At 32.0% G+C, this 10,790-nt stretch overlaps 1 pseudogene; it reads left to right on the top strand.

The window, feature by feature from the left end:
• Nucleotides 1–4,770: 4,770 nt before the first annotated feature.
• LOC125861605 (glycerophosphodiester phosphodiesterase GDPDL3-like) lies at nt 4,771–9,377 on the top strand (annotated as a pseudogene).
• The last annotated feature ends 1,413 nt before the right edge of the window (nt 9,378–10,790 follow it).

The following is a 10,790-nucleotide window of genomic DNA, read 5'->3' as shown; positions in this document are numbered from 1 at the left end:
TATATATATATATATATATATATATATATATAATGTGTGGTTGTTTTAATCTCAAGTTGATTTTTTAAAGTTAAAACCAACTCAATCTAAATATGGTCAGATTTTTTCCAACACCAAATTACCAAGTCAAACCAAACTTCTAGTTGAATTTTTTTTCTCAGTTTGATTCAATTTGAAGAATACTCAACATTTAATGAGTTAATTATCAGTTCATGGGTGAGTCGATACGCAAATTGAACCCATTTGATTATATGTTTTCATTGAACTAATTCATTGTATATAAAAAGTAACTACAACTAGTGGCGTACACATAATTTTTAGTAAGCGATGTCAATATTTATAGAAAGCAAGTTAAAAATTTAACTATCGCATTTATAAATAGATTACATCCTTAACTCCATTGGTTTAAATTAGTTTTAAGCTAAAGGAGGTCTTGGGTTCAAGACTACTTAACCACATCTTTTTAGTAGGGGTGTATATGACCGGGTTGGTTCGGGTTTTTCAACTATCAAACCAAACCATTTGTATAAAAAATTTAAATTTATAAACCAAACCAAACTAATAAAATTCGGTTTTTTTGGATTTTTCAACCTCGGGTTGGTTCGGATTTTTCAAATACCAAACCAAACCATTTGTGTCGAATTTTTGAATTTTTAAATCAAACCAAACTAATACTCCTCAGATTTTTTTTCTTCAGGCTTTTGAATTTTTCCGGTAAAGTATTCATACAAACATATAATTAACTTGTGCTCCTAATATTTCTTTAGTCCAACCAAAATACAATCATCTAAGGTGTTTCTTAAGAAAATAACAGAAAATATGATATGAGTGATGACACTAAAATATTCAATAAAAATAATAATGAAATCATTTAAAATAAATATTGCAAATTGATAAGTCATAATGAAAATGATCATAATGTAAAAGTACTAAATCATGCTAAAATAAGTCTAATAAGTATTAATTACATGATTAAACATTAAAGAAAAATTTAAATTGGATGTATTTTAAATGTCTAAACCAATGTAAAACTAAAGAACAAATATTGAACATTATTGTCATTCTTAGTGTTGAATTAATTTATTTTGTTAGTATTAGTATTGATTTGATTTCGAATTGAGCTTTATTAGAGTTACTAATATCTATGGACTACAACCTTTATTACACCATTCACAATTTTAAGTCTCATAAAAACTTGAAACATATGTTAAAAGATAAAAATTATGAAAACGTATAAGTAATATTTAGAAATTGCATCAAAGTAAATACTTTAATGTATAAAATAAATTTTAAAAATTATATATATAATGTCGGGTTGATTTGATCTCGGGTTGACTTTTTTTAGTTAAAACCAAACCAACCCAATATAATCGGATTTTTTTTTCCAATACCAAAAGAAGTCAAACCAAACCATTAGTCGGGTTTTTTTTTCTGGTTTGACTCAATTTGCGGTTTGATTCGATTTTTGGTTTGATTTTGTACACCCCTACTTTTTAGTATGAATAACATATTTTGCAAATGCAAAAAATACGATTTGATTGTGGATAGAACCCGCGACGCCAAACACCAAAACCAAAGGGAGAACCAACACGCCATCTTATACTTTGAGAAAGATAAGATTTGATTAAGGATAGAACCCGCGACACCAAAATCAGAAGGAGAACCAACACACCATCAAACTATTACTGTCAAATAATGTCATTTTATTTTATATAAACATTATACATAGTATTAATATATAGTAAAATTTTCTGATGAAGGGGTGCCGCTTGACACCTCTTCGCCTAACGTGGGTCCGCCCCTAGCTACAACAGTAAGTTGTTAGCCTCCAAACGAAATTAAAACAAAGAGGCAAAGAATTTGCAAGTTCTGAATTACATAAGGGTTCGCTTGGGAACCTACAATGGTTCTCGAATGCCGGCCACGTCCAAAATGTAGGCTCGGGGCGTGACATTTAATCTATAGTAGTATGCTTATTAGATATTTCAGGTAGGAGTGTACATGACCGGGTTGGTTCGGGTTTTTCAAATATCAAACCAAACCATTTGTGTAAAATTTTTAAATTTATAAACCAAACCAAAGTAATAAAATTTGGATTTTTTCGGGTTTTTCAACCTCGGGTTGATTCGGGTTTTTCAAATACCAAACCAAACCATTGTGTCGAATTTTTAAATTTATAAATCAAACCAAACTAATAAACCTCGGATTTTTTCAGAATTTTGGATTTTTTCGGTAAAGTTTGCATACAATCATATAATTAAGTTGTCCTCCAAATATTTCTTTAGTCCAACCAAAATATAATTATCAAAGGTGTTTCTTAAAAAAATAACACAAAATATGAGATTAGTACTGATGACACAAAAATATTCAATAAAAATAGTAATGAAATCATCATATAAAATAAATATTGCAAAGTCATAATGAAAATGATCATAATTTAAAAGTACTAAATCATGCTAAAATAAGTTTAATAAGTATTAGTTACATTACTAAATATTTAAGGAAAATTAAAATTAGATTATGTATTTTAATTGTCTAAACCAATGTAAAACTAAAGAATAAATATTCAATATTATTGTCATTCTTAGTGTTGAATTGATTTTCTTTTTGCATTAGTATTAATTTGATTTTGATTCAAGTTTTATTATAATTATCAACATCTATGAACTATAATCTTTATTGGACCATTCCGAATTCTAAGTTTTAAAATTGAAATAATATATTAAAAGATAAAAACTATGAAATAGTATAAGAAATATTTTAAAATTATATCAAAGTAAATATTTTTATGTATAAAATAAAATTTTAAAATTACATATATAATGTCGGGTTGGTTTGGTCTCGGGTTGGTTTTTTTTAGTTAAAACCAAACCAACCCAAATATAGTCGGTTTTTTTGTTCCCAATACCAAACTAAGTCAAACCAAACCACTAGTCGGATTTTTTTTCCAGAATAACTCAATTTGCGGTTTGATTCGATTTTGTACACCCTAATTTTAGGATTCATTTATACGTTAACTTGTACCCAAGAACCAAAAAAATAATGTTACTACAAATCATGTCATGACTGACTAATTAATTTGGTTGTTCACTTAGCAGATATAGAGCACTTCACTTAGACATCCCTCGAGTTTATTTTTTCTCTGCATTTCTTCTTTTTTACTCATTATTTATTGTTATTACTGCCAACAAAATTCATGAATGTTTTTCTTTTGAAGTATGATAGTAACATTGACCCCTAGAGGTAAAATAAAATGAAGTGTTTCATATCATTATATACATATTTTATTTACATAATTCTTACCACTCAAAGTAAATAAAAATAAATGCCAAAATTCATTAATAATGCTTTCCATTTTTGTGTCATTTATCATATTCGTACTATGTGACAAATGATAATTGGTTTAACGAGATGAATGATAATAGTATATGGATTGTTACGTGAGAATCATATAGATTCATAATTTTAGGACCTTTTTTGTATTTGTGCGGGAAATAAAGTGAGATTTAAACCCTTTATATCAGGGTGAAGATGTGGACAACTCTCCAATAATTAAGCTACGTACACCTCACATGTATTTTAAACAATTTAAGTAATGTTATCTCCAACTTAAATTCCAGTCTGTAACAAAGCAAACTTACCAGAATAATCCATTTGATATCATAATCAAATTAAAGCTGATAGAGCTATTTTCGTACCTCATTTCTTTAAGTGGGAAGTATAAGCAAAAGCAAACTACAAACGCAAATAATGCGTATGATATTTATTTAGGGACAATGATTCCTCAATTATTTATAAATTTTAATTTGGATCCTTGTGAAATCTTAAAGAACACATCTAATCATCAATTAACTGAAATTTTTGTGTGTTTAGACTTGAACTCTTCTTTGAACTATATTACCGTTAATTATGGAACAGTGTTTTCAATAACATTTTTTGGGCGAGTCTCGGAGCGGGGCGCACCAAAAACGCACCGGGGCGCAAATGTAAGGCGTAGATCCATAGGGAGTAAGCTCCAAGCGTAAAACGTAAGCCCGGCCCTGGGCGTAAAAACGTATGCTCCGGGCTTTTTTGTTTTTTTTTTTAAAACTTTTGAACCTTTTTTTTGCTTTAAATCATATTCTTATTATTGGTGTAATGATATTTTTCAAATAGTAATTGTAATATTTTATTCTTCATTATTGGTGATTAATACCTTTCTCAAATAAAAATCATAATATATTATATATATATATATATATATATATATATATATATAGGTTATTTAATAAAATTTATTTGTAAATTAATTGAATGTACTAAAATTATAAAATTGAATATACATGAGACTACGCCCGGTAGATTCATAAGACTTACGCCTTGTGTCTCGGAGTTTACGTCTCGTCCCGTGACGCATAAAATGTCTCGCCTCACGCCCCCTCCTTTTAAAACACTGATATGGAATAACAACGTAACACAAGTTTAACAAAACACATGAATAACTAAGTGATAAAATGATTAATAATTATATATGTTAAATTTGTGAATATTCACCAGCAAAGGCATCAAATATGCACATACCAATTAACTGGAAAATATTGACAAATAAGAGTACACTTACATGGCCTCATGAGTTGGAGTGGGTTCTCTGCAGTTGACCGGTGATCAAACACAGAATATATATCTATATCCAGAACAAGCAGCTTTTTACCTTCACAGCATCTGAATAATCACCAATATATTTGTCTTAGCTTCTTCTTCCTCCATCTTCTTCCTTGGCTGCAAGTGGCAATGCGGAATCTTTGGTGTCTCTCATGCTTGGTATTGCTCTTTGCAATAGATGTTGTTGGTCAAAGATTTCAAACAAAATGGCTAACACTAAGTGGTAACACAATTCTTTTCATTTGCTCACTTTTTTAATTGTTAGTGTAGTACGTCTGGGGATCTTGATATGTAAGTAACTGAACACAACCTTAGCTTTACAATATTTCGTAGTCGTTATAGTGTTTTTAATTCATTGATTGTAGGAGATGCACCATTAGTGATAGCGCGTGGTGGAGTTTCTGGATTATTTCCTGATTCAAGCTACGAGGCATATACTATGGCAATGGAATCTAGCTTGCCCAATGTCATTAGTTGGTGTGATGTGCAACTCACTAAAGATGGAGTTGGTATCTGTTTTCCAAACCTCAAGCTTGACAATGCCTCTGACATTGATGTTCACTACAAAAATAACAAGAGTGAATAGAGTGTTAATACAAGGATGGTTCTCTGTAGATTTTAATCTCAATGATCTCGCACATGTCACCTGTAAGGTCAATATAAAACCTAATTGGTAGTTTTCTTCACAAACATATCATGTTGTGCATGCATGACTGTAGGTGTAAAATTTTGGAATCAATGTCCAAGAATGTCATTTTTGCTTTGTCAAAATATCCCTTTGACCCTTTCTATGGTTTATTATACTCCCTCCGTTCCTTTTTAGTTGTTATGATAAAGTTTGACATAATTCTTAAAAGATAAAACTAATAAAGAGTGTTGTTTGACCAATATATTCCTTATTAATTCTTTTACTATATTATTGTAACTATTTGAGTGTCCTCGTTTGTAGGTTTATCACAAGTGTGAATTGATATAGTTATGCTACTCATATTTAATAAAATGTTTTATTCTTCACATGATTTTTATGTTTTAATCAAAGATAACCAGTAATATATGATGTCTAGTAACGTAACTGATGCTTTACCGGACAGTGAGGCAAGGAGTTTATATTCGAACCGAAAAATTTGATGGAACGAAGTATAGAATTCTTACTGTCCAGGATGTGGCAAACCAAGTTAAACCTCCGGGATTATGGTTGAACATACAGGTACTTATATTCAGTGATGATGATAAGTTTTCACTTATAAAGTTGTGTTGTACTGCTTTTACTGATCTTTTGTTTTGCAAATCCTTTTTACAGCATGACAATTTCTTCACCCAACATAATCTTAGTATGAGAAGTTATACTATATCTCTATCCAAGAATGTTCTCATTAACTATATTTCATCACCTGAGGTGACTTTCCTCACAAGTATTGTGGCACGATTCAATCCACGAGTTACAAAACTTGTTTTCCGGTTTCTCGGACAGGATGATGTTGAGCCTTCAATAAATCAAACATATGGTTTCTTATTGAACAACCTCACATTTATCAAAACGTTTGCCTCTGGAATTCTTGTTCCCAAATCTTATATCTGGCCGGTGGACAACTCCCACTACTTGCAACCATATACGTTGCTTGTGTTAGATGCTCATAAAGAAGGTCTTGAGATTTTTGCATCGGAGTTTGCAAATGATGTACATTTTCCTTACAATTTCAGCTATGATCCCACATTTGAGTATTTGTCCTTCATTGACAATGGCGTCTTTTCTGTGGATGGAGTATTGTCTGACTTCCCAGTAACTGCATCAGCGACAATAGGTAACCATGAATGCTACAATTGATGAAATAGATAACAGAAGACTGTTGTTTTCATAAGTATTTTAGTTGACTGTGATCAATAAGCTTCTCCTATCCTTAATTTGATTATAAAAACAAACATGAAAGGAAGGAAAAACAAGTAGTTTTATTTAAGATAAATTGATCACTAATAGTGATATCAAAGGGTAGACCTTGGACACACTAGATTTGTAAATGTGGTGGATAGTCATAGATGATGATGGTGATCTCAGTTGCCTCTATAATATCTTGGGTTTCGGTATCCATTTTATATTCTTCATGTTTTTGCTTTAATTTCTATCGTGGTACTCATCATTAATTATTCCTATACTTGCTGTAATATTGCAGATTGCTTCGCTCATTTGAACAAGAATGATAAACCTCGAGGTAAGCAACTTGTTTTTGTGACACTGGTGAATGTTGTTTTGCTCAGTATTTTATTCCTGAAATATGAAAATGCAAACCATTACATATCATGCCAAATTTTTGAGCTAATACTGTCTACTCAAGATTGAAATTTGAATAATACTGTAACACTTAAAGTCAGAAAACATGTTAAGATAATGATAAAAAATATCTCCTTACAGTTTGTACAAGACATTATTATATCTCCTCACTCTTTCCACAGAAAAGTTTCTGATTATCACATCTGAAGGAGCACGTGGAGACTACCCGGGTTGTACTGATATGGCATATACAAAAGCTGTTTCGGATGGTGCAGATGTCCTCGACTGTCCTGTTCAAATGACAAAGGATGGAATACCCTTCTGCCTGGGTTCTATTAATTTGGTGGATAAGACTACAATTCTTCAATCGCCATTCAGCAATATTACTAATACTGACCCAGTAATTACTGGAATATTCACTTTTAACCTTAATTGGGATGAGATTAAGAGCCTGAAACGTAATTAAGTTGAACCGACTAATTTCTTATGTTTAAACATCTACCTAAGAGTCATGAGTTTTCTGGAGGGTAATGTTGTACTTAACATGCTCTCTCTCACTTCTTGTAGCTAAAATATCTAGCCCGCCCATGGTCAGGGTTTGGATTGTACCGAAATCCAAAAGCCATAAATGACGGGAGCTTTGTGTCGTTGGTGGATTTCTTGATATATGCAAAAAGTGCCACAACTCTATCTGGTGTCATGATCAGAATAGAGGTGAGTTTATTCATGCAGGTTCTGTACGTTGACATTGTTAATAAGACATTATGTATCAGCAAACGTAAAGCAACAGTTTTTAGAATTCCCTTTTCTTTGTTAGTCTGTCCCAAGACAAAATGTTACATTGAAATAACTTAACTTTAAAATTCTCCTTTTACAATGTCGTCTAAGGTACTTGGTACAGCGGTTGTAAAATATTTAAATAATATTTTGTCGAAATAAATGAGGACATACGTCTTTATCTGTGGCACTTGTGCAGAAGGCAGATTACCTGGCAAATCAGGGATTTGGTGTAATTGCTGCTGTTGTTGAAGCCTTGAGGAATACTGGTTACAATAATCAGACATCAAAGAAAGTTATGATCCAATCTAAAGACAGTTCAGTTCTGAAAGAATTTAAGAAAAGAAGCTATGAACTTGTTTATATGATAGATGATAATATCAGGGATATTGAGAGCCGAGATCAAGAGCTTTGCTAGTTCAGTAATTTTAACCAAGAATTCTGTTTTCCGGAGTGAGGATGATTTTCTCGTTGGGAAAACAGATGTGGTGCAGAAGCTGCAATCATCAAATCTATTAGTATACGTTCAACGCTTTAACAATGAGTTTGTGTCTCAAGCATGGGATTCATCTGTAGAGATAAACAATTATATTGTTGGAGCTGGCATTGATGGTGTTATAACAGATTTCCCTCGCACAGCTGCTACATACAGAAGTAAGTAAGTAATTAATCCTGAATTGAGAAACTGATAAGGACAAGTAGAGATTATATTTGGAAATAACACTGATTTTTTTTTTGGCACTTTTATTGAGCTTATATTTGTGTGTTGGGTTATAGGGAACCATTGTTTGGGTTACAAACACCGATCACTGTATTTTAGCCCCGTTGAAACTGGAGGTCTCCTACAATTCATGTCTCATCAGTCATTGCCACCAGCGGAACCTCCCAGCCCTATACTTACGGAAAGTGATGTGGTTGAGCCACCTCTACCTCCTGTTGCAAAGATAACCCCTGCAAGCAATGCTGATGCATCTCCAATCGTTCAATCCTCAGTTGTGGCTGGCGTTTTGACATGCTGCCTCACCATTCTGCTTGCTGATCTCAGTTAGACTTGTTAGAGGCGTCATAGAGATGTAGAGAAATGAGATTATTATCTTGAATTATTGTATTTACTATCCAACTGATCTCTGGTGTACATGATGCCTTGCTCTAATTCAGTTTCAGTTGAACAATTCTAGAGACAATTTCTTCTTTTCATATTTCAAGGATACTAGTGCATCTCCAAACTATATTAAGTAGCTAGCCTGTGATTGATCTTCTTCTCGTTTGTAGACATGTTCCCTAGTCTTAATCACAAAATGCAATCAAGTGATTATTGCCCTTTGTTGCTACGAAGGCCTCTTTGACATATCTCACTACTTCCAAGAACTGACTTAAAACTTGGCATCTATAACGTTTCATTGAGTCAGGTTGTCACGACCCAATTTAGCTTCCAACGAATTTTTCTACTCAATTCATGGTCTTAACGCGTTTAGAATTGGGTGTTTCTTCCTAAACTCTTATTGATTATCAAACCCAACACAATTCATAGAAATCCTCATACAAACCTCCTCAAAACATGGCTCTTACCCAAGATCCACAATACAAAAGGATTCACAACCTCCATTATTCATGAATTGATCAAAAATAAAGAAACTATTCAAGAACTCTTTGATTTCAATGATTTCATGGATAAACTCAGATGTATGGCGTGAGGACGACAAGTCCATCACTGTGAGAAGCCTTACATACTTGGAAAGAACAATGTTCTTAGCGAAATCCACAAATCAGCTGCTTCAACTTAGCCCTTAATCTCCTCTTGAAACGTTGCTCTAAATCCCTAAGTGTTTAGGAGCGTGAAAAAGTGGTTTAATCAGATTAGACCCTTATTTGGTTAAAAAATGTGTTAGGCCTAGTGGGAAAAGAAAAGACCAAAATACCCTTTCCTAAAATGAATGAAATGCCTTAAATAGAGAGGCTTCACTCAAACGGACATAAATTTTTACTCCGAGTTCGAAATTTATCAAACTTGGCGTCGTTGGAAAGAGGACTGAAGAGACCTTCAATTTAATAGTTCATGATCCACCTAAATCTTTATGTGCTAAAAGATATGATCATTTAAAATTGAACAAAAACTAAAAACTAATGGATGACTTGCACGAATTTCTATTTAGCTCTTTTAAAGTTCGAGGTGTTACAACTTCTACAAGAAAATTTGGTGCCATTGCTTGTGTCTACACATCTTTTATTATTTTGTATGTCTTTTTCTTTTTTTCTTTTTTTTTTTTGCTTTTTTCCCTTGTTTTGACAGTCATAATTGGCCTTTTGATTTAGTAAAATATGGGATCATTGGTCTCATTTTCAAATGTTGGGAATTCATTAACATATTTCGACCCTCTCGTCTTTTCAACACACCATCAAATTTTACCAAACACACGTTAAGCACATTTGTATGAGTTTAGTGACATCCATATACTTATAATCAATGTTTATAAAGGTTATAAATCTAAAAATCTTCACACGTGAATTAATAAATATGATTTAAGAAGTTAACTTGTAATGTATATAAAAGAGACTTGTATTTATGTTGATAAGATAATATTATAAATTTGAATAAACGATCAAAATAAAAGCCCAATATTTTATAAATATTATTTCTCTCCAAAATCAAACCAAATATGAATAAGAAACTACATAACCTCATGCAATAATTATAGACTTCTATTTAATATATATTATATTTTAAGAGATCTTATTGGAGTGCTACTAATTTTACGCATGTCATCACATACACATTTTCCATCTATACAAGATGTTGGATGCCCCTGACAATAATCCCCACAATCGCTCGAAGTGGTGCATGGTGGACGACGGCGGCCTGCTATAGCTTCCTCACTCTGCATTCCTATAAAACAAAATTAAACTCAAATTTAGTAACAGAGTTTATACAAAGTTTTAATTTTAATAACATGAGAATAACTTAATATTGGATAGAAAAAATTGTGTTAACAACTAGGTGGTCAAACTAATTGGTATAGATTGAAAGATAAAATTGGTTGGTATTTTGTGTATAAATTTGTTGCTTTCATTACCACAAAATGTTATGGCATGATGGAAAGATCTCGTC

Source organism: Solanum stenotomum, chromosome 4 (assembly GCF_019186545.1).
Source record: "Solanum stenotomum isolate F172 chromosome 4, ASM1918654v1, whole genome shotgun sequence".
NCBI lineage: Eukaryota > Viridiplantae > Streptophyta > Magnoliopsida > Solanales > Solanaceae > Solanum > Solanum stenotomum.
Note: the sequence above shows the minus strand (reverse complement) of the source record. Positions and strands in the feature narration are given on the sequence as shown.